We start from the raw sequence: 27,359 nt of genomic DNA, 5'->3' as shown, positions 1-27,359 counted from the left end.
CAAGTCACAGAATGATTTGTGATAACACATTCTGGTGATAATTTAGCAGAACCCAAACCATAGCTGAATGGAGCTGCAGACCCTCTAGCTCCAGAGAGCCCCCACAGGGGATCCATTCAATACAACTGTTTGTTTACCAATTACCTTTTGCGAAGGTGGGGAGAAGGGGCTAATCTCACCTCTGCTGGGTCCCTCAGGTCGGCAGGCAGGACCCTCCTTAATCTCCTGTTCTCCACTGCCTCCCGTCCCCCAGTGCTCTCCTGCTTCCGTCTGAAGTAATCACGGTAATGATGGCAGGGAAGAGCATTTACTGAGTGCTTATATAGAGCAGGTAATGTGCTTAGATATTTCATCTCATTTAATACAGCTCTACAATAGGTAGCTGGTATGGCTTTTACTTTCTAGAAGAGAAAACTAAAGTTCTGAGAGGTTAATTGGCTTCCTTGAGGTCAGCTGTGGTGGTGGAGCTCGAATTTAACCCCACATCTGTCAAAACCCAGGAGACTATGGGAAGCCTTGTTGAGACGACGGGGCGTGTAGAAACTGCGCCCCGAGGAGGATGGGTGGAGCCCGGGGTGGGCCGCCTTGGGAAAGAGGCAGTGTGAGGGCTGCCCCAGCAGTGCTGTGTGTCTGCTTGGCCCCAGGGGACTGAAGATCAGATTTCAGTTCAATGTAATGAAGGAATTTTCTGATGAAATGAATGGGCCCCTTTCATGGGGGTGAACAAGGGGCTGTGCCACCTCGTGCCAGAGATGCCAAGGAGGTCGGCTAACAAAGAAGCTAGGATTCCTTCTCTTTTCTTGTTAATGTTTATTCCTTTATTTTGAGAGGGAGAGAGAGCGCAAGCAGAGGAGGGGCGGAGAGAGAGGGAGAGAGGGAATCCCAAGCAGGCTCCGTGCTGTCAACGCAGAGCCTGATGTGGGGCTCGGTCCCAAGAACGATGAGGTCATGACCTGAGCAGAAATCCAGAGTTATGGATGTTCAACCGACTGAGCCACCCGGTGTCCCAGGATTCCTTCTAAGTCTTAAATTCTGTGAGTCTCTTACATGCTGTGGTTCTTTTCTCAAGCTCTCCAGGTACCTAGGTGCAATTGTACCATCATGTGGGAACAGAGTTTTTCATATCTTATACATCATTTCCATCACGATGAGGTTACACTACTCTTGTTGCTGATGGTGTTACCGGGTCCCATTAGTTGAGTTTGTGATGGTGGCGGAGGGGATTGGGTGTTGTATTTAAAATCTGTAGGGCTTTCCTTAAGAATTTGCCACCATGGGTATGTCCCCAAATTTGAGCTCCATTTTCTTAAGAAAGAAAAGAGCTTGAATATCAGAAATTGATGGAAATGGTTCAAATCCTCCCTTTGCCACTTACCAGCTATGTGAACTTGGGCAAGTCATTTCATTTCTCTGAGCCCATCTCCTCACCTGTAAAAGGAAGTGTGTGATGGGTTGCCAGGCAGATAGAATGACATAATGCAGTGAAGCATTTAGCCTAGTTCTCGACACATCATTATTATGCTTTACTCCACGTCAGTCACTATGCAACACACTTCTGGATATTTTCCCTGGTGCTCACAGTTATGTAAATATTACCTTCATTTAAAGAAAAGATTCACAGGCTCAGAGAGGTGAAGCCACTAGCCCAAGGTCACTCAGCTCAGAGAATGGCCTTTAATCTCTATTTCCTCAGGGTCAGCTCTCTTGCTCTGCCCTACCCAGTGTGCCTTGTGTGGTAACATTGCCCATTTGAGGCTGGTGATCTCCTCCACATGCCACACGCAGAGAGATGCCCGGCAAATGCTTCTTGGCTGAATGGCCAAGGACAAGGACCTTGTCATCTCCATCTTTCTTTTCTTTGTAGCAGATTGAGAATGTTCCTTCCTCTCCTTTGGGCCCCAGTCTCCTTACAGGTAACGTAAGAGGGTTTGGACCCAATAGACCCTACAGTCCGTTTCTCATTGTTACCTGGCTCCTGAATGGCACTGAGCACGTGGTGGGTACCCTGTGACTCTTCCTAAAGAGGCTGGGACTGGCACGAGGCAAGGGAGGCCCCCGGGTCACAAAATTTAAGGAGGCACACACTCTGCGGGCTGTGCAAGCACAGGGCTGGCATGGGGGAGTGCATGCCTCCTTCAATCTTGTGCCCTTGGCACCTCTTCTCTCACCCTGGCCCCAGTCCTGCTGGGTGGGAGAAAGTATTAATGCCTTGGAGCCAAAACAGATTTTTTTCTGTCTTTTTAAACACCGGTGATGTGTACAGTGATATTTTTAATAAGAATGGGCTGGTGCTTTGAATAGCTCCACTCAAAAAGACATTCTTGAAAAAGACTATTATTCATCTAGTTACATATATTAGGCTTCTGGGGAAAACAGTAGGGGTATGGGATTATAAGAAATAGAAGGGATGTAATAGGGAAAATATGAAATTACTATAACAGCCATTAGACCAGCCAAGGAAATAATTTCCAGTGATATAGTCATTATTTGTACAAGCATTCCCCCCCCCCCCCAAAACAGACCAACAGAATTTTCACACTTACTTCTTTGGTTTAATTGTCTATTTGTTTCGAAATGAAAGCTAATTAAAAGATTATTTTCATATGCTTTAATCACACTACAGCTAACTGTTAGAAAATGTGCAATTAATTGATGCAGCAGTTGACATAAGAATGCATTTTTTTAAAAAAATAACATCACTATTTGAATACACAGAGTGAAGCAATTAGTCCTTCATTAGTTCTGAGTTATTTCAAATGCTTTGAAATACTTGTGTGTTTAATGTTTAATCGTCAAGGAAATCTATCTGGCAATGGTGCCAGCTCCAGCATCATGAATTTTATACACACACACACACACACACACACACACACACACAGACGGCCCTTTGGGAATGGGGAGAGTTCAGGAAGAAAAATGGCAGCCTCCCCAGGCCTGGCCTCAGGCAAATTCCTTCTTTCTCTGAGCACGGGAACGGTGAAGGTTCTTCTCAACATGTCAGTGCTTCTTGCTTACCTGTCACTTCCCAAGGGTGGCTGTGTATGCAGCATTTGGTTGCCTTGGAGTGGAGCTGACTGAGAGGGACCACCCTTGAATCTAGAGACCCTTACTGGAGTGGGGGTGTTAGAGCAGGTGTTTGTAGCTGCAGGGGCCGGGGACGGAGGGGCTACTGTCGGCAGGTTGACCGCACGGTATCTGGAGCGTGGTGACCAGCACTATGGGTGGAAGGATGCCACTGAAACCTTAGGTGGGAGCACAGGGGATGAGTAAGGGGCCCGCGTCCAACAGCAACTTGGAGCTTAGCAAGGGGGGTACTACCTGCAAGAAAGCTTCCGAGGTACACAGACAGCAAGGGGCTCATTGACAGACAATGAGAGTGACTTTAGTGCATAGGTAAGGATCAGAGTGATCTGTTCAAATTGGCAGTGAGATTCCTTCCCAGGAATATCCTTATAGCCAGCAGGCACGACACCTATCAGAGCCATAGGTGATATTCTCCCTGAATTGGTAGAAAACCATCAAAAGACTGAACATTTTCATACTCTGGGGATGTGGCCATAGACAATAAACAAACGTTCATATCTAGACTTTGTACAGAGTTCTATACGTGCATTTCCTTAACCAATTCTCCTAGTAGCTCAGTGAAGTAGGCATATCCCTGCTCTGTAGAGAAGGAAACTGAGGCATGCAGAGATTAAGTGACTTAATAAACTGGAGCTATTCCTCATACCCATCATTGGCTTGCCATCTCATTGGCTTGTAGGGGAAATAAAATAATACAGGATATCCCTACCGTACAGAGAAAAGTGTGGTTTGTACAGGTTAGACCTGCCCAAGGACACACACACACTGGGTAAGTAGCTGAAGCAGTATTTTGACTCCAGTCTTTCTCACTTGACATTCGATCTCAGCATGGGGTGGGGTAGGGTTCTGGGCATTTGTGGGGTGGGTGAGGGTGCCATGGACGGGCAAACCCAACAAAGGCACAGTTGGTCTGCCATGCTGTCGTGGGAGGCTCACTGTGCATCATCAGTCAGGATAGCAGAATCATGGAAGCAAATGTGGCTTCCATGGGGACTCAGATTATGTTCTTCTCTTCTTAGCAAAACCAACAAGGATGCTTCATGTCAGGAATTCAGAATATCAGAAGCCTGAGATGAAGTCAGTGGTCATTGCTGGCACCTGCAGGTGTATTGAGATTAGAGGTGAAGATCTCAGGGAGTGCAGGGGAAGGCAGGATTGGGGGAGACTGAGTGACCATGGCCATCCACATTTATAAAACCTTTGTTGGTAGTGAGCAATGGATGCCTGGGAGGTCTGTCTGCCTGTCTGTCATGGCATAAAGAGAGTACCTAACTCTTCTACGCCAAGCCCTCTTTGAGGTCTATCCCCAGTGTAGACTCTCTGGTTAAGTGGGCCCCCCGTGCCTAGAGAGCTTGGAGTGCAGTGGGAGAGACTAACAGACAGAAGCCTGGCAATGCAGTATTGTGAGTGACCAACAGAGACGTGACTCAGACTGAAAAACTTGGGAGTAGGTGCGGAAGTCTGCACCAGGAGCCAGAGAAGGCATGACCAAGGATGGAAACACTCCTGGTCTTGAACTTTCGGAGGGGAAAATGGGGAAAGACATTACAAGCTTAGGAACCATGTGTGCCAGATACTGGGGTAGGAAAAGGCTGCATGGATTTGGGGACTGGTGAGCACTTCAGCCTCATAGGGGTGTGGAAAGCAGGGGCAGGACAGGGCTGAGCTGGTGGACCAGAACTGAGAACGCCTTAGAATTCCATCCATCCACGGGAGTCTGGATGTCCTCCTATAGCCAGCAGGCTGGGAGCCAATAGATTTGTAAGCAGAGAATAGGAAAAGCAGTATATTTCCTAGGATATCAGAATGAGAACATGTCTGTGAGGTGGCAGAAGCCCTACCAATGAACTGGGTTTCTGCTTTTCTCTTTAAGGGCCATGTACTTTTATTTCTTTATACAGTCTATTCTCCCTCTTTTTTCACAAGGGAAGGAGGATACTGACACATAGTCCACATTAACTCACACAAACAAATGATCAAATAACTCACCGAGGAAGCTGGGGCAGGGATTAGAATCTCTAAAAGCAAAGGTCCTGCACATTTGGAAGTGGGCCGCAGGGATAGCTCTGAGATTCCCAGAGGCCAAGGCTGAGATGGAGACAGAGTCAAATTCCCAGCGCATAGAGGTTGCGTGACACATCAAACTGGAATCACATTCCAGCATCAAACCAGAATAGAATCAACTTGTCCTGATACAAAAGAGGCAGGGCTCTCATGAATTCACCAAAATAAGTCCTTCAAGAGACATTTCAGGAATTTCAATAAGCTGTTTTTTATGGGCTCCCCCAAAGTGGGCTGATGGGATTCCTCTGAAGCTCAATTTCGCACCAGAAATTCTAAGGGCAGAGGAGCAAAGGAACACGACCCAGGCTTCATCTGGCTTGATCACAGCATAAGATTCAGGCTAATGTGATGGCTTTTGCTCTTTTAAGGCCTCGGCATGCATTTTTAAAAAGGCGATTTCTTATCTGCAACCCCAGTCTCCCAAGCGTAACAGACAAAACCTGGCAATCTCTGGATCGGGGCAGGTTTCTAGGGAGCCTCAGGGACACCCCCCAGGAATTCCAGGGCTCTGGGGAAGATAATCAGAAAAACTTGATCTAGAGGAGTGACGGATGGAACTTCCTGCAGGCAATACCCTGTAAGTGTTATTCCTCACAGTCGGGGTTTTGGCAAGGTTTGGAGGGTGGCGTGCTGGGGTGGAGACTTGCCGGGACAGGTGTTCTGTGCTGCTCATTGCAGGTGACTTCTTGAACCGCGGGAAGCAATAGAGGGTCAGATTCTCCAGGCTCACTTACCCTCCAGCCCCAGGTCTCGGAGGATCCTGCCTTTGAGAATTCAAGGCCCCGAACATATGCTCGTGGGCCGTGTCACCCCCACATTGCAGGATGGGAAGCAGTCTCATCTGACAAAAGTCTCTCAGGACCTGGTTGCGCGAGATCTCTTTAACTGTTCCTTGACATGCCTTTTAAGCTGTCACGCTGAAATGTGATTCCCGTCTCTGTTTATCTAATGTCGCCAGGGGAGGCCCGTGGAGAACTGCTATCATTAGGCCTCCACCTGTCACACCTCTCTCCCCTCATCCGTGTCTCCCCACCTTCCAAAGTGTCTCTGTAGCTGTCGGGCAGCTGGCAGGGCTCTTGGGCGGCAACAACAACACAAAAAGGACAGACCTTGGGGAACGGCACCTGGCTGGCTCTCCATGATGCTTGCTGGCCCCAGGGATGCTGTCACACTTACCATGCAGCTACTCGATGCCGGGCACTGAGATGGTTGGTGGGGAGATGCCTATGGCGGGGAGGGGATATTTGCTCTTAGGGGGCTCATGGTCAGGAGGGTGGGGTCAGCACACCCACATGCATGATTTTCTGATATAAAAGAGAACCCATCGAGGACGCCCGGGTGGCTCAGTCGGTTAAGCATCTGACTTCAGCTCAGGTCATGATCTCACAGTTCATGGGTTCGAGGCCTGCGTCGGGCCCTGTGCTCAGAGCCTGGAGCCTACTTCTGATTCTGTGTCTCCCTCTCTCTCTCTCTGCACCTCCCCCGCTCACTCTTTCTCCTTCAAAAATAAATAAACATTAAAATGAAAATGAAAAAAAAAAAAAAAAGAACTCAGTAGCTGTGATGCACGGACACAGCCTTCCCGCTGGAGGAACAAGCAGGAGACTGCTCTCTGCCCGTTTCCAGCCTGCACTCCACCCCCGAGTCTGAACTACATGCGTGATATCAAGGACTTCCTCTGCCTGTTACTTCCCATGGGGCCCAGCCAAGGAGGAGTCCCCAAAAGTGTTTGGAGGGAGGTCAGAGTGCAAATCATCCAAGTCACCATTGCCAGGAAACCACGCTGACAAGCTGGTATAAACCAGCCCCAAATGCCTTGTCCCCACAGTTAAAAGCAACACTGTTAATCAGTACATTTCTTGCTCTGACCGAGGGTCAGTGCTGTGTTGGACAGGTGTTTTTGCAAAATAGCTCAGGCCAATGATATGTTTCTGGAATGAATTCTCAGAGCCAAGAGTGAGGTTGGAGTATTTATCCTCTAAGTGCCTCCCTCTGAGGTTACCTCTTGGCTGGCTTTGTCCTTGGACTAGAGATTGCTCCTCCCAAGAAAGATGATTGTACCTTCCTCTCTCTTTCTCTTTGTCTCTCTGTCTCTGAAACTACTCCCCTCACCTCAGCCTTTTGGTCCTGTGGGTGGTCACATTCTACCAGGACTCAGGGCACTGTCCTGTCACTTTAGCGCCCTTCACCCACACCTTTGTTCATCGCCCCTTCAGCAGTAAGCTCACCTGAGTCACTGTTTTCAGTATGCAATCTCTTCCTTGTCGGGACCTGGATTGATTCAAGGAGGGGTGGATCTCTTCCAAAAATAGAAAAGCAGCTTTTCAAGGGTCGTGTCTTAAAGGAAAGCGGAGTGGGGGCGGGGGTGGGGGTGGGGTAGGATCCTGGCTCCGTGGTGTGTCAGCAGCTGTCCTTGGAGTGTAATCTATAGAGTCCCACTTGACTTTCCCAAGAGCCTCATTGGCAGGAGTGCTCCAGAGGAGGACCACAGGTTTGGGCGGGTCCTCGGAGAGCACACTTTCCTGCCTGGCAGACAAGGGACTCCTGCTCAGCCCACCTCCAAGATCTCCGAACCATTTGTTACCCCCCTACCTCCTCTCCCCTGCATCAAAGACCTGAGTCAAAGCCCAGACTAGGGGGAAGGGGGGCAGGAAGACTTGCTGAACAAAGGCGGATGCCTTCGAGACCCCAGGGAAGATAAGAGGTGACCTTGGTAAGTTCTGTATCTTGCAAGCCTAGGTCATAGGGTTGAGAAACAGTGCAGCAATGTGGAGGATGCATCTCAAGCCCCAGAAATGTTTCTTAAGTAAGAAGTGTTTCAACATTTCACAGCCCTGGGTTCCTTAACTATCAGCTGGGATGATGACAGCATCTGCTTCAGAGGGTTGGGTGAGACTAGGATAAGGCACCTGGCACAGTCTGACCCATAATTGGTTATTGCTGACAAGCAAGAGGTAGCAGGTGTGGTTGTTAAGGCAGCTGGGAGAGAAGAACAGTAAGATTTTATGCCACAGAAAGTCTTAGGACAGAGTGTGACCAAGGGCCCGAGTTGGAAGGACATTGAATGGATCCTTTGGTCTAAATCTCCCCATTCTCGATGAGCGGAAGGAGGCCAGCATGGAGAGGGGGCTTCTTGAAGGTCCCCCAGATCTTGACGGTAGGACAAGGACTTGAACTTGAATCTCTTCCTTTTCTGCCTTAAGCCTCTTTCTTCAGAGCCTCCCATGGAAATACACCCACTGATTTCCTCCCCCGAAGGGTCACAATGACTCTGACTTGTTAATGTCATTGTGAGGAATAGGTAAGGAAATCATGTCCATAAATCATGCCAAATTCATTCTTGTAAGGGCAAGAACAATAGTTGGTTTTTGCACTGGTTTAGAAACATACCCGGTGTCATGTCGCTTATAGGAGGTAGAAGGGAGAAAGCAGGATTAATTAAGACACTGCCTTTCCTGACCTTCAAGTTTATGTTCTCTCCTCTATATCACACTCCTTCAGCCGTTTCTTAGCCAAAATTAAGAACTGTGGCTTCAAATAGAGCCACTGGCTTCACACACTCTCACTTCCTTGCTCCAAGAAACCCTATCTTTGTGGTTAACTCATACAGTGTTGGTTGTTAAAAAAATGCCAAGGGACAAGAAAATAGAGTCTGAAACGTTTCATCTGGAAAAACAAACTCACACACAGACAAACAAGGGGACAATTAGTTTTTTGTTTGGGCTGAAGCCGGTGGGATATTTGTCATGTAAGTCAAAGTCTGTAGAATTTAATAGGATTATTGTAGGGTGAGGAAGTCCATTTAGAGAGGAGGGGAAAAAAACAGAGGAGCAAACCGCATGCCTACACTCATTTTTATGGATTCCCCCCCGCCCAGAAAAAAAATCTGACCTAGAAGCAACACACCTGATGGTCGAAATAACACCACCACCACCAATGGTGATTGTGATGTTAACAAAAAGCCATTAACTCTGAACGGGTCTTATTTTAACCCGTCTACATTTGTGATCTCATTTAATCCTTACACAGCTACAAGGCACATATTATTTCTGCTTTGGTGGTTAAAGATACCAGAGCCAAGAATGGCTGAATAACTTAAGGGTAGGGGTGGAATTTGAGCTTGTTCCCAAGTCCTCTTCCTCATTTCTGTCTCTTATGAGATGCCCCGGGGAGCACAGGTAGGATCCATGAACCCAGCTGATACATAAGGAGTAGTGTTGTTGCCAGTGTGGACACCTGAGTAAGGCAAAGGTATAAGTCAAAGTCTGTGCACTGACCCAGGGTTAAAATCAAACATATTTATAAGACGGGACAAATGGGAAGGTGGGACATGCTGACACAACATGAGTCTTTTTTTCTTTTTAAAAATATTTTTAAGTTTATTTTTTAAGTGAGGGAGGGAGGGAGGGAGGGAGAGACAGACAGACAGAGAGGATGAATATGAGAATTCCATCCCAAGCAGGCTCTGCGCTGTCAGTGCACAGCCTGATGCAGGGCTTGAACCCACAACCACGAGTTCATGACCTGAGCTGAAATCAGGAGTTAGACGCTTAACTGACTGAGCCACCCAGGCACCCCTGACCCAGCGTAATTCTAATAGAAAGAGGTTTGCTGTTGCCTTTAAAGTTGGACTTAATGTCTTCTGAATCAGGGCTTCCTTCATCTAGCATCTGCAGGGGTAGCTTTTCTAATTCTTTTCCCTGCCCCAGATGCCCAGCAAGAATTAATTGATCTTCAGTACAGTCTTGCTGATCTATTGACTGATTGATTGATTGATTGATATATTTGCAGCTGTATGGTTTGGAGCTTCCAGCTCTAGCTGGGAATTGATTTTAATCTTCACAGGTTAAACACAAAAGCCATCAAATCCCTTACAGGAGATGGCGATGAGACACAATCTTATTAAAGAGAAACTGACAATTTGTCACCTCTCAACAGCTCGAGGCCCGATTTTTTGTGTGCATCTTGCCAGGATCTCAGTGTCTTGTTCAATATCTAATTTATTTGGAGTTTTATTGAGGGAGGAACATCTTCTGCAATTCTTGTCTGCAATTTGCAAAGAGTAGTTAAGGAGCAAACATCACAGGGAAGAACTTGGTGGCCATCCAGGGTTTAGTCCATGTAAGGGGCCCCATACCTGTTTTCTCTGAACCTTGTGCCGTGACGATTTTCTCCAGAACCTAACTTTTTATGATCTTATTTTTTTTCCTAACGAAATTACCTTATTTTTGTCTTGTCACCTTGATTTTAAAGTTTTTCTCTTCCCCTACCCCCTTCTGCTAAGTATTGGAATGCTGCTTAGCAAAACTTACTTATCATTTAATGCATTTCACGAGCTAATTAAACTTTCTAACAGCACACGTAAATTGGACCCTCTGGCCAGTGGAAATGCTCACCTCATCTGTCTTAGTCAGGAGTTTGCCTGGTTCAGCATTCATGACAAGAGAGATGTGTCCCCAGGAAGAAGGCCACTAGGCACAGAGGTGGGCACATGGGATTGGCTGGGCCCATCCTACTCCCTATTACCTGGTCACAGTGATTCGTTCTGAGAAAGGGGGTGTGGCCACGGGATTCAAGCGTGGTTTATCAGAATCACCCTTGGGCTTAATATGTGGGCTCAGAGAGAGGTTTTATTCCCATCAGGGTTGCCAATCTGGGAAAATAGCAACAAGCCTGCTGGTGCCCATGTTTCCAGTCACATGGTGAGAGTGTGCTTAAGAGCTGAGGATGGGAAGGCAGAGTTCACAGATGGAACGAGAGCCATTTCTACAATGAGATTCCTTAGTTCCTCATTTATGGAACTCAGCGAATTCCTTCCGCACTCTAAGCTAGTTTAAATTGTGTTTCTGCGACTTCTGATCAAGGCCCTTGACCAATATAGGTCGGTTGGTTTATTTCCTCCATTCATCCAGAGACTTGAGACTCACACAAATGGTAATTGGTGAAGCAGGTCTGTCTGTCTCAGAAGCTAAAGAGTTGGTTTAACCCAGTATCACGTCACTGCCCACTTCCTTGCTTGAATAACATCTGCTTTTATCATCAAGGCTCAGAGCCATTTCCAAATAGTCAGTCACCTCCCTCTCCCTCCCAAGGTGAGTTAGAGACCTTCCTCTGTTTACCCACTGATCTACTTCAAATTAATACTTCTTTATTTTCTACTGTTTCTAAATATGAAATTAATGCAAGTACATTGTAGAAGTTACAGAGAAGCACAAAAAAGACAGTAAATTTACTCGTAATCTTTCCACCTAACCTTGCCACATCTAAAATGGTACACTACTTTCTCTGTACATAAGAAACCTAAATGTTCAGTGAAGTCATCTCCTTAATGAATAAATAAGCCCATGAAATGGGATCAAATCACTATTCCATGGCTTATATAAAGGCCAGTGTCCTGGACTGGAGTCCAAGTTCTTTCCTGTACCAGATCTGCGATCTGGGGTGAGTTACCTAAGCTCCTTGAGCCATTTTCTGATCTATCCACTGGAGTAAATAATCTCCTTCTAGTTTGGTGGGTTTACAGGAAACTGAATGGAAAAAAAATCAAATATTTTGAAAACTATGAAGTGTGGCACAAATAACATAAGTCATACCTTTTATAAATTTTTCTTTCTGGGCACAAAAACATTTAATAAAAAGTTCCCACGTGAAATCGCAGTACCTAAAATTGATAAAGAGGGGCTTTGGCTATTGCAGAGCCACCTCCGACCCCAAGTGGCCTATGACGTGCCTTCACGTAAGCCCCCTGGCACAGAATACTATTTAAAGACTCTGGTCTATTATTAGATAATTTCCAAAGTGCTTTCATCTAAGAAACTGAAGGGAAAATGGCCAAGGAACCTTTACAGGGCTGGAAATGGAAAGAGGGTAGGCCAATGGTAAAAACTCGCGCAGCTCGTCACTTTCTCTCCTATGAGTACTAAATTAATGAGAACCCCGCCCCATGCCTGTCTTTAGAAGATGGCACCCGGGAAGGTGTAGTTCTCATTCTGGAGTTTCCTTGGCCATTGCTGAGTGCAATCAAGTCCGTGTCATTATACCCCTCCCCCCTTTCTCTAACTGCGTGGCTAGAAGGGGTGGGACAAAGCCAACTACTGAGATCACTCACCTTATCCACAAAGATGCCCAAAGGCAGTCTGTTAGGCTTTGGGAGTCATCCCAACATACTTGTTAAGCACTTGCTCTCTGCCAGGTGTTGTATTAGATGCTGAGGATACAGCGGTGGGCACACCCAGCCATAACTAGCCTGGCCTCTGAGGCCTTACTAACTAGCTTGGGAGTTAGGCATACACGATACAGTTCTAAAAATTAATGGGAAATTGCAAGTGTATGTGCTGGACAAACCCAGTTCTGGGAGATCAGAGGGAACAGGATGAGGACATGACATTTAGCTATTATCTAAAATCAACAGGCATCCCAAGCCAAGGGAGAAGGTTGTGCAAAGGCGCTGTGGTGGATAGGGGGTCAGTACCCTCCACGAATTCAAAGAAGGCCAGTGCGTGTCTGGGTACAAGATCAGCCTGGGAAGGGAGGCAGGGACCAGGCCAAACAAGTTAGTAGGGGGCCGTGCGAGTGATTCTGCTTTTTGTCAAAGGATCCATGGGAAGCCAGAGGCTGTGGCATCTGCACACAGATTGAGAGATGATAGAAGATGGTCCCAGGGAAGGGGCTGTGGAGATGGGGAAAAGTAGATGCATTTGAGAATTATTTTGACAGCAAAATAAAGGCAATTTGGTAGCATATATGTTACAGTAGGGTGTAGTAGTTTCCCATTGCTGCTGTAACAAATATCAGAAGCTTATGGCTTAAAACAACAGCAGTTTATTCTCTTACAATCCTGGTGGCCAGAAGTCAGAAAGGAGTCTTAAAGGGTTAAAAGTCAAAGTATTCGCAGTGCTGGGTTTTCCTTGAGGCCCCAGGGAGGGGATTCCGTTCCCTTGCCTCTTGCATATTCTAGCAGCTGCTGGCACTCTTTGGTTTATGGCTGCATGACTTCACTCTCTGCTTCCATTATCTCATTGCCCTCTGCCTCCCTCTCCTAAGGACCCCTGTGATTACATTTAGGGCCCAGCCTGATAATCCAGGATGATCCCTCCACTCTGAGGCTGAAGATATTTAAAATCCCTTAATTTAATCATGTCTTCAATGTCCCTTTTGCCAATAAGGTTCCAGGGATAAGGACCTGGATGTCTTTGGGAGCTATTGTTCAGGATATCACATAGGCAGGGGGAGAAAGAGATCACACGTGTTGCTTGGGGTCTGTCTTGTCAGTGGGATAGATGGCTCTGAGATAGAGTCAGAGTCACAAGACAAACTCAGTTTTAGTCATACTGAATTTGAGGTGCCTGTGAGACCTCCAAAAGCAGCTGTCCATCGGGCAATTGGGAAATGCAGACCTGGAGTCCAGAAGACAGGTCTGGGCTGGAGATACAAATAGGGGAATCACCACAGTGGAGTGCTCAATAATGCTGTTGGAAGGAATGAAGTTGTCCAGGGAAAGGATATAAGAACACTTACAGAATGATGATGTGGCAATTTTCAGAGAGGATCCATAGAGGCAAGAGGAAAACACGTAAATTTCTGGCTCATAAGTCAAGGGGGGGGATGATTTCAAGGAGAAGGGAGTGATCAACTCTGTCCAAAATGCCTGAAGGCTCAAGTAAACAGAGGATTGAAAATGTCCATGAGATTCATCACATGAACTCCTGAGGCGAAGTGACGGGAATGCCGAAGGCACATTAGTTTGGAGCAAGTGGAGGGTGAATGGGTGGGAAGAAAACAGAGCAAGTATAGAAAACTCTATATTCATACATATTCTTCTGTATGTTATACATTCATATTCATCTTTCACACTTCAAGCATTACTTTTTCAGGGGAGATTTTCCAGACCACTCGGCCCTTACTTTTACAAGTTCTCGTAGCCCCTATTCTCTCCCCTATGAAGCCCTGACCAAAGGCTGTTGAAATAAATATATTTGTGTGATTATTTAATCTGTGGCATCCTCTCCTGCTCCCCATGTAAGTTCCTTGAAAGTGGGTTCTGGGTCAGTTTTTGCTCACCATCGTATTTCCAGAACATAGTCTAAAGCTGGCACATTGTAGGTCTATGACTGACTTTAGTGAATGAGAAGATGATTGAATGAATGCTGTAGCTGCATTCTGATTTCTAGAAAGAGGCTGGGTGTATTGAAATGTGCACAGACTTTGAGCTCAGACACCCAGAGTTCTGAATCCAGAACCTTCTGTTTTCTAAAACTTTTAAAAATGTTTATTTTTGAGAGAGAGAGAGAGAGAGAGAGAGAGAGAGAGAGAGAGAGAGAGAGCTTGAGCAGAGGAGGAACAGAGAGAAAAAGGGAGACACAGCATCCAAAGCAGGCTCCAGTCTCTGAACTGTCAGCACAGAGCTCGACATGGGGCACAAACCCACGAACCACGAGATCATGATCTGAGCTGAAGTCGGACGCTTAACCGACTGAGCCTCCCAGGTGTCCCAGAACCCGTTGTTTTCTAGTGATCTGGCTTTGGCAAAATCAGATCAGCTGACCTCTGGAGCCTCAGTTTTCAAGGCAGTATAATGGGATGATTACTCCCATGTAGATGACACCACCTACAAGATGAGGTCTGATATGCATTTTGCTGTCACAGCATCCTGCCTTGTCAAGAGCTGACAATCAGGCATGCGAAACAAGTGATGTGTATGAATTTTTCCAAAGTATTACTTTGGGAAATCAAAAACCAAAATAAAGTGAGAGAGACAGAGAGAGACAGAGAGAGACAGAGTGCCTGACGTATATAGTAGCTACTTAATAAATCCTGCAGCTTGGTTGTGTTGGGTTTCATTTTGTCCTGAGCATGGGGTGGTGGGGACCTCGAAGCTGTGTGAGGAATGATTTCCTAATTAGGGAGGGTACCATGGCGGAAGGTTGCATCTGCTGGTGTCCCTGAGGCCTCAACGTGTCTGACAGAGAGGCGGGGCTAGGAGGATCTGGTCTTTTGCACCGGGGCTTCATCTTCCCCGTTCCTGATGCCATTCCAGCTGGGCACCTGGCAAAGGAAAGCTAAGCATTTGTCTCCCTGTGCCCACACCTCCGAGATCACATGCAGAGATGGGATGCCTGCTGGAAATCTGGAGTAATTCCGGTTTATTAATTTGTGCCCCTGTAATTGAACAGTCATATTAATTAGCATTTATGCCCGCGTGCCTTCCTTTTTCATGTTGGAGTTGAAGCTCAGAGTAATTATTTATATGATTTCTCAATTTGTTTTGGTTCTGTTTTCCCAAGGTGATACTTGTGCAAGATTCATGCATAGCACTGGCTTCGCTTGTCTGATCGTCAACCTTTGACGAGGCAGGATGCTGTGGGAACAAAATGTATTAGACGGCGTCTGTGTCCTGGGTGGGAGAGAATTCCAAGCACCCATTCTTTCCGATGAATTGGTAGGAAACTTGCGATCTCCATGCACACTGCCAGTGATTCGTGCGTTGTTTTATTGTGTCTATGTGTGTTATTTTGTTGGGCATATGGAAATATTAAAACACTTTGTTGGACGGTTAATCAGCTTTGTTTGGCATCATCCTCACAGCGAGACACTGTTTTGTTTTCCTTAGAATAATGGATTTAACTATGTAGCCTGGAGGGAGATCGAGAGCGTTACAGCTTGGTTTGGTGGGGGGGCCCTCCTTATTGCCAAATGTCCCCTTTCCTGGTTGATGAGAATAATTCCTTCCATGGATGTTTGTGGAACATGTCTCAGTAGCTCCTGTCACTCAAGGTAAGGCCGACTTCGATCCTTGTCTCTGAAGCATTTATTGCGGCCCTGGGGAGTTGAGGTCAAAATGATTGGTGGGTGAACACAAGATACCCCAAATGCGGAGGAGCAGGCTGCCAGTGGAATAGAGTGCCCTATTGATGATGTTCGTAACGGATGGCGCAGAGGCAGAAGACCAGCAGGTAGGGAGTTGGGAGAGGAGAGAGGACAAGCAAGAGGCAAAGGTGGAAGGGAAGAAGGAAGTGAGTTTTTACGGTATCCCGGTCAAATGCACTGTAGACCACATTCTCCTTCCAGCTACGGTGACCCTGCAGCTTTGGCATCTAGCTCTGTCTCCCAGCCCCACTGTAGAGACGTGGAAGCAGAGGCTGGGGGAGGACCGAGTGACTCATCCGGAACTGTCCACCAGAAGGTGTCACAGCAAGCTTCCTGCCCCAGCCTGATTCCAGAGTCTGTGCGCCCCCTGCTGTCCCAGGAGGCTGTACCTGGAGCTGATTGGCATAGGCTTTGGAGAACATGAAAGAGTTTACTAGCAGTTCACAGCCGGTTGACCAGGCACCCTCTGCCAGGCTCCTGCTGTGGGGACGCACGTGCTCAGGGCAGCATGGGGAAGGCATGGATTTGAAGTCAGAAGGAAATAGTCAGGGGCGCCTGGGTGGCTCAGTCAGTTAAGTATCTGACTTCTGCTCAGGTCATGATCTCACAGTTCGTGGGTTCAAGCCCCGCGTCGGGCTCTGTGCTGACAGCTCAGAGCCTGGACCCTGCTTTGGATTCTGTGTTTCCCTCTCTCTCTGTTCCTCTTCCATTCGTGCTCTGTCTCCGTCTCTCAAAAATAAGTAAATGCTAAAGGGGCGCCTGGGTGGCTCATTCGGTTGAGCATCTGGCTTCAGCTCAGGTCATAATTTTGCTGTTCCTGAGTTCAAGCCCTGCATTGGACCCTGTGCCGACAGCTCGGAGCCTGGAGCCTGCTTCAGATTCTGCGTCTCCCTCTTTCTCTCCTCCTCCCCCGCTCACACTCTGTCTTTCTCTCAAAAATAAATAAACATAAACAAATTTTTTTTAGTATTAAAAAAATTAAAAAAGAAGGAAGTAGTCAGAAACCTTCAAGATAATAGTAGCTGGTCTTGTTGAGCTCTGACTGTGTGCCAGGCTTGTCAACATCCTCTACTTTCCTGATCCCATCTAATCTTCACAGCTGCTGCCTGGGAGAAGTACCATTGTTCATTACCATTTTCTAGTTGGGGAAACTGAGGGACAGAATGGTGAATGGAGAGGGAAGAGAAATAGTGGCCATTACCGTCGTCATACCGGGCTGGGCCGGGGGAGGCCTTCGGAGACTCCGGACCATGAGCAGAGCAGGCCTGGGCGAGCTGGGATGCGGGCAGCTGGGGCTGTAGTGTCCGTGATGAGCTCTAGGCCTAGTGCTCCCGGAGGCCCTGAGGGCTCCGTGTGGGGGACTGAATGATTCTCTGGGGATAGAGGCCCGTTCCCAGCAAAACCCAGACACACTCAGCAGAATAAGTGAAGCCCTGATAGGAAGCCCTGAACTATGAGTCCAGCAGCAGGACTGGGAGTAGAAAAGAAAGAGCATGGGCTTTGGTATCGGGCCAAAGCTGGTTGGAGGACCAACCTCCTCACTTACTCAGTGTGTGATTTGAGCAACATGCTGAACCTCCCTGAGCCTGACTCCTTCTTCTACAAAATACGGACCACAGGGCTTACCTTGCAGTGAAGGCTCTGATGAAGATGGCATAAGACGTTTCCTGAAAAGCTACCAGATCAACGCTTGGCGGAGGATGGATGGACTTGAGAAAGGACGAAAGGGTAAGAAAAAATCCAAGGGAAGAAGAAATGGTGGAATTCTTCGAGGAGGACACGGCATTGGAATTGGGTCTTAAAAGATGGGTAGGGATTATCTGGCTTTTGTGTGAACAAAGGCCGGAGATGGGTGCAGGAAGGGCCCTCTCACTTACCCTCTGGGGCAGGAGGAACTGCCCAGGACACTCTAGGAGGCTCCAGGACACTGGGAAAGGACCAGATGCAGCATGCCCCACGGGGTGTGTGCCATGGCCGTCTACCTGCTTTGTACTGACTGAGAAGGCACAAGGAACCAGACTCCGTGCCCCGTGGGTGCGCATATTATTCCCTTCCCCCACCGTGTGAAGACTCCGACCTACAGAGGTTAAGTCACATGTCCAGGGTCAGGGTCAACCTGAGTGGCAGAGAAGGTTTGGGCTCCAAGCTGGTTCATGACGTTCCCTGCTTCATCTTGCAGCTCAAACGTTGTCAAGACGAGCGCTCAGAACTCGTTTCCGGGGCTGGACCCACTGCCCTCCTCCAAAGAAGGGGGCTTGGCGGCCCGTGGTGCTGAGCTCCTCCATGAAGACATACGCATCACTTATAGAAGCCGTGCCTCTCGACACCTCTGGCACAAACATTTTGAATTCTAATCGTGGAAATAATTCGGAAGAAGGAGATGAGGGTTATCATTTATTTAGGGGGCTTTATCAACAGAGGCCCTCTCTGGCTTTAATAAATGAAATGTGTTGCACAGAATGGGGATCACTGAGGCATGAGATACTGTGTCTGCCCACGGAGGGCTTTGAATAATTTACATCCTGGAAAGATATTTTATGACAGTGCTTATAATCTTCTTATTGGTTTAAAATCAACATTTACAGCAGACGTCTTTGAACTGATGCAGCTGATAAGCTTATCTCTTTATTATGTGACACGAATCCAGCCTGCTCAGGAGAGGGAGTTTTCATCAAAATTGATTCCTCTTTGGATCTCAATATTTTATTCTCCAAAAACAGCCAATAAATAATAGAGGTCGGCTATTAATATTTCATTTTAATTAATATATTAGTAGAGGGAACTCTTTTAATTTGAAGGGGCATGACGGGAAGGAGGCTTTGGGGTTTTGTGCAGGTGATTTGTCTGGAGGACCCATTTCCAGTTAAACCCGCCGGCCCCAGCGAGGTCCCCGCTCTTCCCAGTGTCAGCCTTCCAGCAGAGCTGACAGGGCTGTCGCTCTTTGCACGGAAGGCGCTTCCAGGTGATGCTGGAACCCGGGCGGTCTGGAGGAGGGGGGCCTGGGGTTCCGGCCCCCCGTGAGGGGTGAAGAGGTTGCTCCCCAGGTTCTGCAGTGTTTGGAGCCTGTGGAGCAAAGGACATGGAGGGAAATGGATTATGGCCCCTAGGAGTCCAAAAGGCTGTCTGTGTGTCTGTCTGGGCACGAACCTGTAGCACTCACGGGGTGCTGGTGGCCAGTAGAGTTCTGGAGGCAGAGCCTGGGGTGGGAGAAAGGACCCCAGCTTTAGAGTCCTGTACCGGTGCTCAAACTGGATTCTATGTTTCAACAGGAAAATGAATCCACTGCTCTGAGCCTCCGTTTCCTCACCTATAGACCAGGTGAGGGCCATTCACCTCACAGGGGCACACCGGAGAGTGAAATGTGGTAATTTATGCAAATGACACCCTGTCACTGTAAGCAGAGGTCACTCTTAATATTCTAAACTGAGAGGCCCTGGTGCCCATAGGAGGAATCATGGGAGGGAACACAAGCATGGATTTTAGAAATCGGAAACTTAAAACACGTCCTGGACATTTTGGGTTCTTTGTGTTGCTAAACCACAGGCAAAGAAGGGGGGGTGGAGGTCGCTGAACTGACCCAAGGAAAATGATCCCAATTGCCACTGCTATCCCACAGGCGGTGCATGGGGAGGATTATGCTTGAAACCCGCAGGAGGCTCGGCTGGGTCACCACTTAATACTCCCTTCTCAAAGTCCTGGCCAATCCGGCCATGGCAACCCAATAAAAAGATGAGACCACTGGGGACTCGGACCGCAAAGAAATGAGGCCTGATTCACCGCCAGGGGCCAGGGTTCTTCCTGGCAGAGCGTGAGGGGATGCTGAATGGGCAGTGGAAGGAGAAACGATGATTATAAACTGGCACTTGATGATCCGAGGGCTTGGTTGGGAGGACCACGAAATTGGCGTCAGCCTGGAGTGATGTAGTAGCCGATGAGACTCTGTGCACCTCAGAGACTGGGGACAGGAACTCTCCCCCGGAAAGCGGCGGGTGTCCCTGGCTTTTTGTTGATTGTTTTGAAACATCATTTGCCCTCTTGGCCTCTGGCTTCCTGTCGGTTTGGGTCAGTGGTGAGTGTCCCAAGGGAATGCAGAGTGGTGGTGTGTGTGTGGGGGGTCCTTCCGTGGGTGCTCAAGGGCTGGATGCATCTAATGACCTAAAGTCACAGACCCCTTAGAACGACTGTCTGTCTAGTTCTGGCTTTGGGTTCTGGCAGTTCTCCCCACACCCTCCTCTCTTCAGGCCTGTGGTGGGGATAGCTCCCTGCTGTCATGAGCCCTTGGGTCCTGCTCTGAACCATTTCTGGTGGCTTTCCCTGTATCCTGCCCACACCTATGGGAATAGACCCTTCAGCATACTCTCCCTAAATAACCCACTTGAACGTGCCATCATCTTTTTTCCCCACTCAGGCCTTAAGGCATATAGCAACCTCACAGATGTGGGGTCTGACCTGGATGGGCAGAATTTGGACAGGTGGGCAGGGGACTGGAGGCTGTAGTAGAAAGGTGGGACAGCAGGTCGTGCTGACCACCACGTATCTGTGGGCTCTTGGCTCAGTCTGTAAACTGTAAAATGGCAGTCCTTATAATATCTACGAGGGACACAGGTTCAAAGTGGGGGGAGTCTAAAGGCCTGGCCTATGGTGGTACTCAAGAAAACTATTGATCCCCTTCCCCTGGCACATGGTAGGCATTCAACTGATGCCGGATAAACCTGGATATGAGAGAGGCGGGGGGCGGGGGTGGGGGTGGGGAGGAAAATGAGAAATGCTTATGTGTGTGTAAGTGTGCATGTGGACGTGGATGTGGGCCCGGGGTGTGGATGAGGTTCAGAAAAGAGACAGGTCTGCTTGCACGTGCCCTTGAATCTATGCAGAGGTTTCAATTTGGGGGACGTTCGGAAACACAGCTGTCTGGGAGGTGGGGAAATGAGATTGGGGAAGGCCTCCCAAACCAAGGTCAGCCAATGTGTAAAGGTGGGTCTTGGAAGTGCGTGGCAAAGGCTGAGCTGTGGAAAGGAAATTGTGCGGACTCGAGTTGGGAGGCCAGGGAGGAGGCCAGTGGGAGAAAGAAATGGGTGCCATGCCCTGAGCGTATGATAATCCAGTGGCCTGGGCCACTACCCCCTTGGACCTCCGTTGTGAGATCAGTGACTTTGTGGGCTTGAGGCCCCCTGCACTTGTCTAGGGGCTCCCTGGTGTCGCCTGGCCCCTCCTGGACCGATCCATAATTTGGCTGCATACAGGGATGTCCAGGTGAACCCTGTCTACAGATTTGTATGAGGGATCTGGGGACGGGAGTGTATGTTAGGAATTGATGCCACAGAGAATCACGCACAATCCCACTGTCCCAAGCAGATGGTCTTAGAGGTCCTTTTTTTTTTTTTTTTTTAATATAATTTATTGTCAAATTGGCTTACATACAACACCCAGGTCCTTTTGCTGATTCGTCCAGCAGGCCTTGGCTTTTCACCTGTCTGTGCTGGTCAGCAGGCGGGATAGGAGGAGGGCTGGGGCCAGAGACAGAAACAGGCTTCCACGGCTTTACTTGAGGCGGTGTTGGCCTCACGTAATTAAGGAGAGTGGTTTGCTGAGAGGTCTTTCCCCACTTTCCAATCAAAAACGTGACATTAGTCGTGCTGCCGTTGAAACCTTTCAACAGCCCATGGATCGCTGGCTCAAGAATGTGTACCGATTAGAGCTATAGGACACACTCTTGCCCAGGCCTGTTGATGCTGCCTCTTGGGTGAACAGGCAGCTCTGTCCGCCACTCACGTCCCAAATGGGAATGTGGGCCAAGACAACAATGGCCGCAGGGCATGGCGCGCGGCCACAAGGCCCAGACACACCACCTGAAACACCAAAGCAAGGTAAACACCAGTCTGGTCTCTCAGTCCCGTTTTTATTGAGCACCTATTCTAGGCCATGGCCTGTTATGTCCTGGGGATTTAGATGGAAAAAAGGCTTCGAGAAGCTCCAGTCGAGTTGGGGAGAATTGTACCAGTGAAGTTCAGCGTGAGACCATTCTAACACCGGAGCGTGGGAGAGACCACATGGCATGGGGACAATAGACTCGGGTCCCAACCATGTCTCTTTGTTCCCCACTGGACCCTCAGAGTCTCTTGCTGTGCTGGGCTGAAATTCAGCAGGTATTTATGGAACGGATGAATGAGTTAGCGGATGAATAAATGCAGGAGAGGTGTTGCGAGCGGCTTCTGCAAAGGGCTGATGTGTGAACTGAGTCTTGAAATTCATGCAGAATTGGCCAGGGTTGTGGGGAGGGAGAGTGATTGTTCCATAGAGGAGGGGGAGGGTGACGCATTTGACACAGAGGGCACCAAGCCCCAACCTTCAGGTTCAGGTGGTCACCTGTAGGGCCTAATTTGATCCGATGTGGAACTCACGTGGAGCAATGTGTTCTTCCAAAAAGCTGCCTGCCTGTAACCGAGGTGCTGTTTGGTTTCTACCGAACCCCTGAAATTTCTCACCCAAGTGACAATTATGGTGACTAACCTGTTATTTCAGAAGCTCTGCGCACCTGGTGTGGGGAGAAGTGGGTTGACAAGTTAGCGGAGGCATATTCGGGTCACTTGTCTCTTTTTGCAACACCAGGAATGGGGTTCAGATGCAAATGTGCCTGTACTCTGCTAACTGGCCAGCTGTTGGCCCGGGTCCCATCTTGTACTCACGTGGTCACATGTGACGATTCACCAAACCTCTTTCAATGTCAGCTTCCTCATCTCCAAAGTGGACCCAGACCATTCACCTGATTTACCGGGAAAAATCGTGTTCAGTGCTGTTTCCAGGACGGGTTCCTAAATCCAGGGAGGACGAGCTTAGCCCCCCCCAGGAGGTTGACAGCATCACCCACGAAATGCTTTTGAAATCTGTTTTTTTACCTTGAAAATCCCTAGGTCTTGTATTCCACTCGGCATTTTAACTCTGCTTGCTTGATCTTTGTATAGTTTAAGTGACTTACAGCAAGTGGGCTGGGACCGGAGGAGAGTGACGTGCTTGCTTTAGGCCCCCAATTTAAGAAGACACCAAACAACTCTAGTCGTCAAGATGAATAACATTTTAATGCAATGTTGAAAAAAACTCAGTCTGCACAACTGACCACCCCTTTTGGTGAATACAGTTTTATCAGAACCGGTTACGGGATTAGGGTGGGGCAGGCGGGTGGGATTATCCACATGCAGAATTGGGGTCTACCTTTACTTAAAATTGTGATACTTTGTTTGGCATGGATCTTGTGGCATTAATTTTGAGTTAAAAGATGTTGCATTAAAATATTATTTTAATATTTTGTTTACTGAGTTTTTTGGTGCCCTCTTCAATTTTCCGCACCCCCCGACCCCGCTCTCCAAAAAGCAAATGCCTCACTTGCCTTACCCTAGTCTTGGCCCTGAGTGTACTTAACCTGCTTCACTCTCCTCCCCTGAAACTCAAAAGAGAAGAAACCTCCAAGAAGAGGCAGCGTGTTATTCCTCAGGCTTCCCGAAACCCCGGAGCGCATTTCTGCCTGCTCCTGTGGGTCTGGGAACCTTGAGTAAAGAAGCCCGGAGATACGTGAGGTTGTCTATACAAGGCCAGGTGCACGGGGGTCCGGGAAGGCAATGGGCTGGGAGGTCTTCCTCCCGTTACAGGCTCATCTGTGGCTTAAGCAGCCTGGGCTCCACTTCCCCATCAGCACAACGAGGGGATGGGGACAGATGATCTTTATGAAGGCTTGGTAGTCTGTGGGTCTCTGAAGGCCAGTGGGGGATGGAGACTGTGGGAGGCACTTTTCCAAGCGAGCCCTTCTGTGAGTCATGGACTGAGAAAAGGTCAGTGTGAAAAATCGTTGGTGTTTAAACCAGAAGCACTGAAGCGATGCTCCCTGGGTGTGAATGAGGGAGGAAATGTTTCCCAAAACCTCTCAGAGAACATCCTGCTTGGGCTGGGTGCAGTGGGAAGTGTGGAGGGGCTAAGGAGAGCCCGTGCCACTCTGGGCTGGTGGGCAGGTTGTGGGCGTGGAGTGCACTCTGACAAGGAGACACAGGCTAAATGGTGGGCGGGAAGTCTGCTCGAGATCTACTTTCGGCTGATCTGGGGAGGTTTCTTGGAAAAGATAGGACTTGAAGAACGTGCCTCAAGTGATGGTGAACATTATGGACCCAAAGAGGGGCCTGGGCTTTCTGGGTCCCGGGAGGAGACAGATGATGCTCTCAAATGGAGTTGAGTTCAATAGATGGACTATTTATAATGGCTCAGGAGGATGAAGGGAAAATCAGCAAGGGGCAGGGAAGCACTTTTGGGCTAGGAATGCTGGCGAGCCTTTACCTACCACCCTAGACCTCCAGGGGAAGGGGCGGGGTCGGGAGGGCTCGCTGGAACCCAGCTGTCACTGTAGAGGGGACTAGGACAGGAACTGCGGCTTTCAGGACCAGAGTGCAGCCATTCACAAATGCAAGGGTGAGCCGGAGTCCACATCCTCACCTTACTTTCCTTCCACCCTCCAATCTCTGGTCAGCACCTTCTTCCAGATGGACCTGAGAGTTGTCATTCACACAGGTCAGCATCCCAGTGCCCAGAGCAGGGTGGAGGGAGGGGCTGGAGGGCGAATGAGCACAGGTAGCTCACTGGGTAAGACTGGTGCGGTAATGGAGTGAAGCCATGTCTGTGCAGGTGCTGGTGTGGTTAAGGAATGGGGTAGGGCTCCATTTTACTGCATTTCCATATATCTGCTCACTTCTCAGGACACCTGGTGGGGTAGCCTTTATAACCTGTGTTTCACGAGAGGAAACCGAGGCTGGAGAGATTGACAGCTGGATGGAATCAGCCTTGTTGGCCAGTTGCAGAGTCTGTCAGTGTCTCCAGTGGGGACGGGGGTCTGACCCTCCCCTGGAGCGCCTACAGGATGATTTGCCTCAGTGCTGTGATCTCAGTGTTCTGGGTAGGAAGCAGCAGCTCCTTGAGGACTCCTGATTGAGAGGAAAACCTTTCCCTGAGGGCAGGGCGAGCATTAACCTGGGTCTCTCATGTTCCGACTGGGGACCCCCAAGTAGGGAAGGCTGGGGCTGACTCAGGGCTGGGCAGACCTTCAGACCCACATTCCTGCATGCATGCCTTCCCACCACGCACACCTTCTGAATGCCAGCAAGTGCCAAGTCTGGCTGGATGTTCAGGCTTCAAAGGTCCCTACGCTGCCTCCCTCCTCCTCCTCCTCCTCCTCCCATCATCATCATCATCATCATCATCATCATCATCATCATCATCTGCCTTCTCATCACGACCACCATTTATTGAACTTTTGTTAGGTTTCAGGCTTTGCATTAAGTTCTACATGTCAATTAATGCATTTAATCCTTGTAACAACATAGCAGGGTGGGTGTTATCACTACCCTTTTCCTCAGAGGGACATGGGCACAGAGGGACTTGCAGTATGGTCCAGATACTAGAGAAGGGGGGAGCACAGTCCGGGGTAGGAGCAGTGCCAGGCACAGGGCTACACACAGACGTTCCTGTATGATGTGAGTCTTTGGTCAAATTTCTTTACGCCCCAGCTCCCCGCTATTAGCACACCCCCATGAGGCTGTTTGGGGGTGAATGAGATGGTCCACGAGAAGCCTGTAGTCTAGGGCATGCACATAGCAGCCCTGGACAAACGTAAGCTGTTGTATGTTGTTGCTTTAATTACCTTGTCACCCCATCTTTTTGTCTTTTTTCTTCTTCTTCTTCCTCTCCTTGTCTTCTCCTTACTCTTTACCAGCCCGAGGGCCTCTATCACCAGGTTGGGAGCTCCCCCCAAGCACAAGTGTCTTGAAACGACTCCCCGGGTCACACCAGGTCTGTTAGGTGTGTATCCTGCTCACATTCTTCCAGACCAGCCCACACCAGGCTTCGAATAAGATCCCAGGAGATGGGTGGAGAAATGTGTGTGCACTTGATTAATGTCAAGGGGTGGCCTCCCTTCCTCCTCCCTTCCCCTCCTCCCTTTCTGGTAGGTGTTGTGCAAGGGCCTGGGAAAACAACAGCATACCATCAGATATTTTCACAGATCACTGAGCACTTCCCCAGTGGGCTGATGGTTCTTTTCCCCAGTTGTACTGATGTGCAAACTGCATCGCAGATACAGAATGTGATTAGGTCATTTGGCTCATCAGAGTGCAGTGGGGGCTGGCAGCGGTCTGACCCTGAAACTCCACTTCCTCCTTCTCACCAGATTGGTAAATTACGTCTCCTCTGGCTGGTCCTGCTTTCCTGTTTGGTCTTTCTGAAGGGGCCCTGCTCTCGCCTTTGTCCTTACTGTAAGTCCTTGAACAATCTTGGGGCTTCTGCCTGAGGTGGAGCAGGTGGGATCTTGTCCCTTTGTGAGGGCTGGTCTTTGGAAAGTTCCACGCGAAGGCTGCATGAGCCTGAGTCTTGCTGGAGGAGTGGGGGAAACCATAAATGAAGAGGACAAGTGAAGCAGGCAGGACCCCTGAGAATGAGGGAGGAGACCAGAGAGCCAATGGAAGGTGATGGAGGCTGCACAGGATGTCCTGATGGGCTCAGGGCAGGAGGAGACAGGAGCCAGGTTATCTACCTGCCCTTGGTGAAGTCGGCTGGCTGGAGAAAGCTGGGAAGAATTGGGGCACGTGACAGTGCATAATAAAGCTCTCGACCCTGTGGCGAAGACGTTTTTATTAGCTCGTGCATGTACAGATGTAGCAATTTTTAGAACAGGAGAACGGTGACATATGCCCTGGAGCTGCTGCGGCTCCTGCCGTCCTGAGTGGTAGATTGTGTATCTCAGGCTCTGAGCCCCAGGAAGGAGTCTTACCCCGTCTCCCCACACTGGAGCTTGGAGCTGCAGGGAACGAGCATTTGGCCTCCATTGGTACAGTTCGGTGGTACATTCTAGTGCAACAGACTGACCTGAAGGGCTTGTAAAATCAAAACACCATTGCCGCCACTGATTTTTTTTTTTAACCTCCTCCCAGGAAATCTGGAAAGGGACCAAATAGTCACATTTCAGTAAGCATTCAGGTGGTGCTGAGGCTATCCTTTTTTTTTTTTTAATTAAAAAAAATTTTTTTTAACATTTATTTTTGAGAGAGCATGAGCAGGGGAGGGGCAGAGAGAGGGAGAGAAGGAGACACAGAATCCAAAGTAGGCTCCAGGCCCCGAGCTGTCAGCACAGAGCCAGATGCGAGGCTCGAACCCATGAACCATGAGATCACGACCTGAGCCAAAGTCGGGTGCTTAACCGACTAAGCCACCCAGGCGCCCCAGTGAGGCTCTTCGTTTGAGGAGCCACACTTTGAGAACCACTGCTATAGATTTCTCCCCCTCTCCTATCGGAATCTTAAGAATCACCAAAACGT

The 27,359-nt window shown here is 48.7% G+C and overlaps 1 long non-coding RNA gene across 4 annotated transcripts in view; it reads left to right on the top strand.

Annotated features, from left to right (window-relative positions):
• LOC109270823 (uncharacterized) overlaps positions 1 to 27,359 on the top strand; it is a 678,705-nt gene that overhangs the window by 233,129 nt on the left and 418,217 nt on the right. Inside the window, exon 1 of one of the 4 annotated variants that reach the window (XR_008423525.1) lies at positions 8,168 to 8,305. The exons of the other annotated variants lie outside the window; for them this stretch is intronic. This is a non-coding gene — a long non-coding RNA (uncharacterized LOC109270823). Of the gene's footprint in view, positions 1 to 8,167; positions 8,306 to 27,359 lie in introns of those variants that run through there. 4 annotated transcript variants of the gene reach the window in all.

Source organism: Panthera pardus, unplaced genomic scaffold, assembly GCF_024362965.1.
Source record: "Panthera pardus isolate Hobbes unplaced genomic scaffold, ASM2436296v1 HiC_scaffold_19, whole genome shotgun sequence".
NCBI classification, from domain to species: Eukaryota; Metazoa; Chordata; class Mammalia; order Carnivora; family Felidae; genus Panthera; species Panthera pardus.
This window is presented reverse-complemented; position numbering and strand designations above follow the sequence as displayed.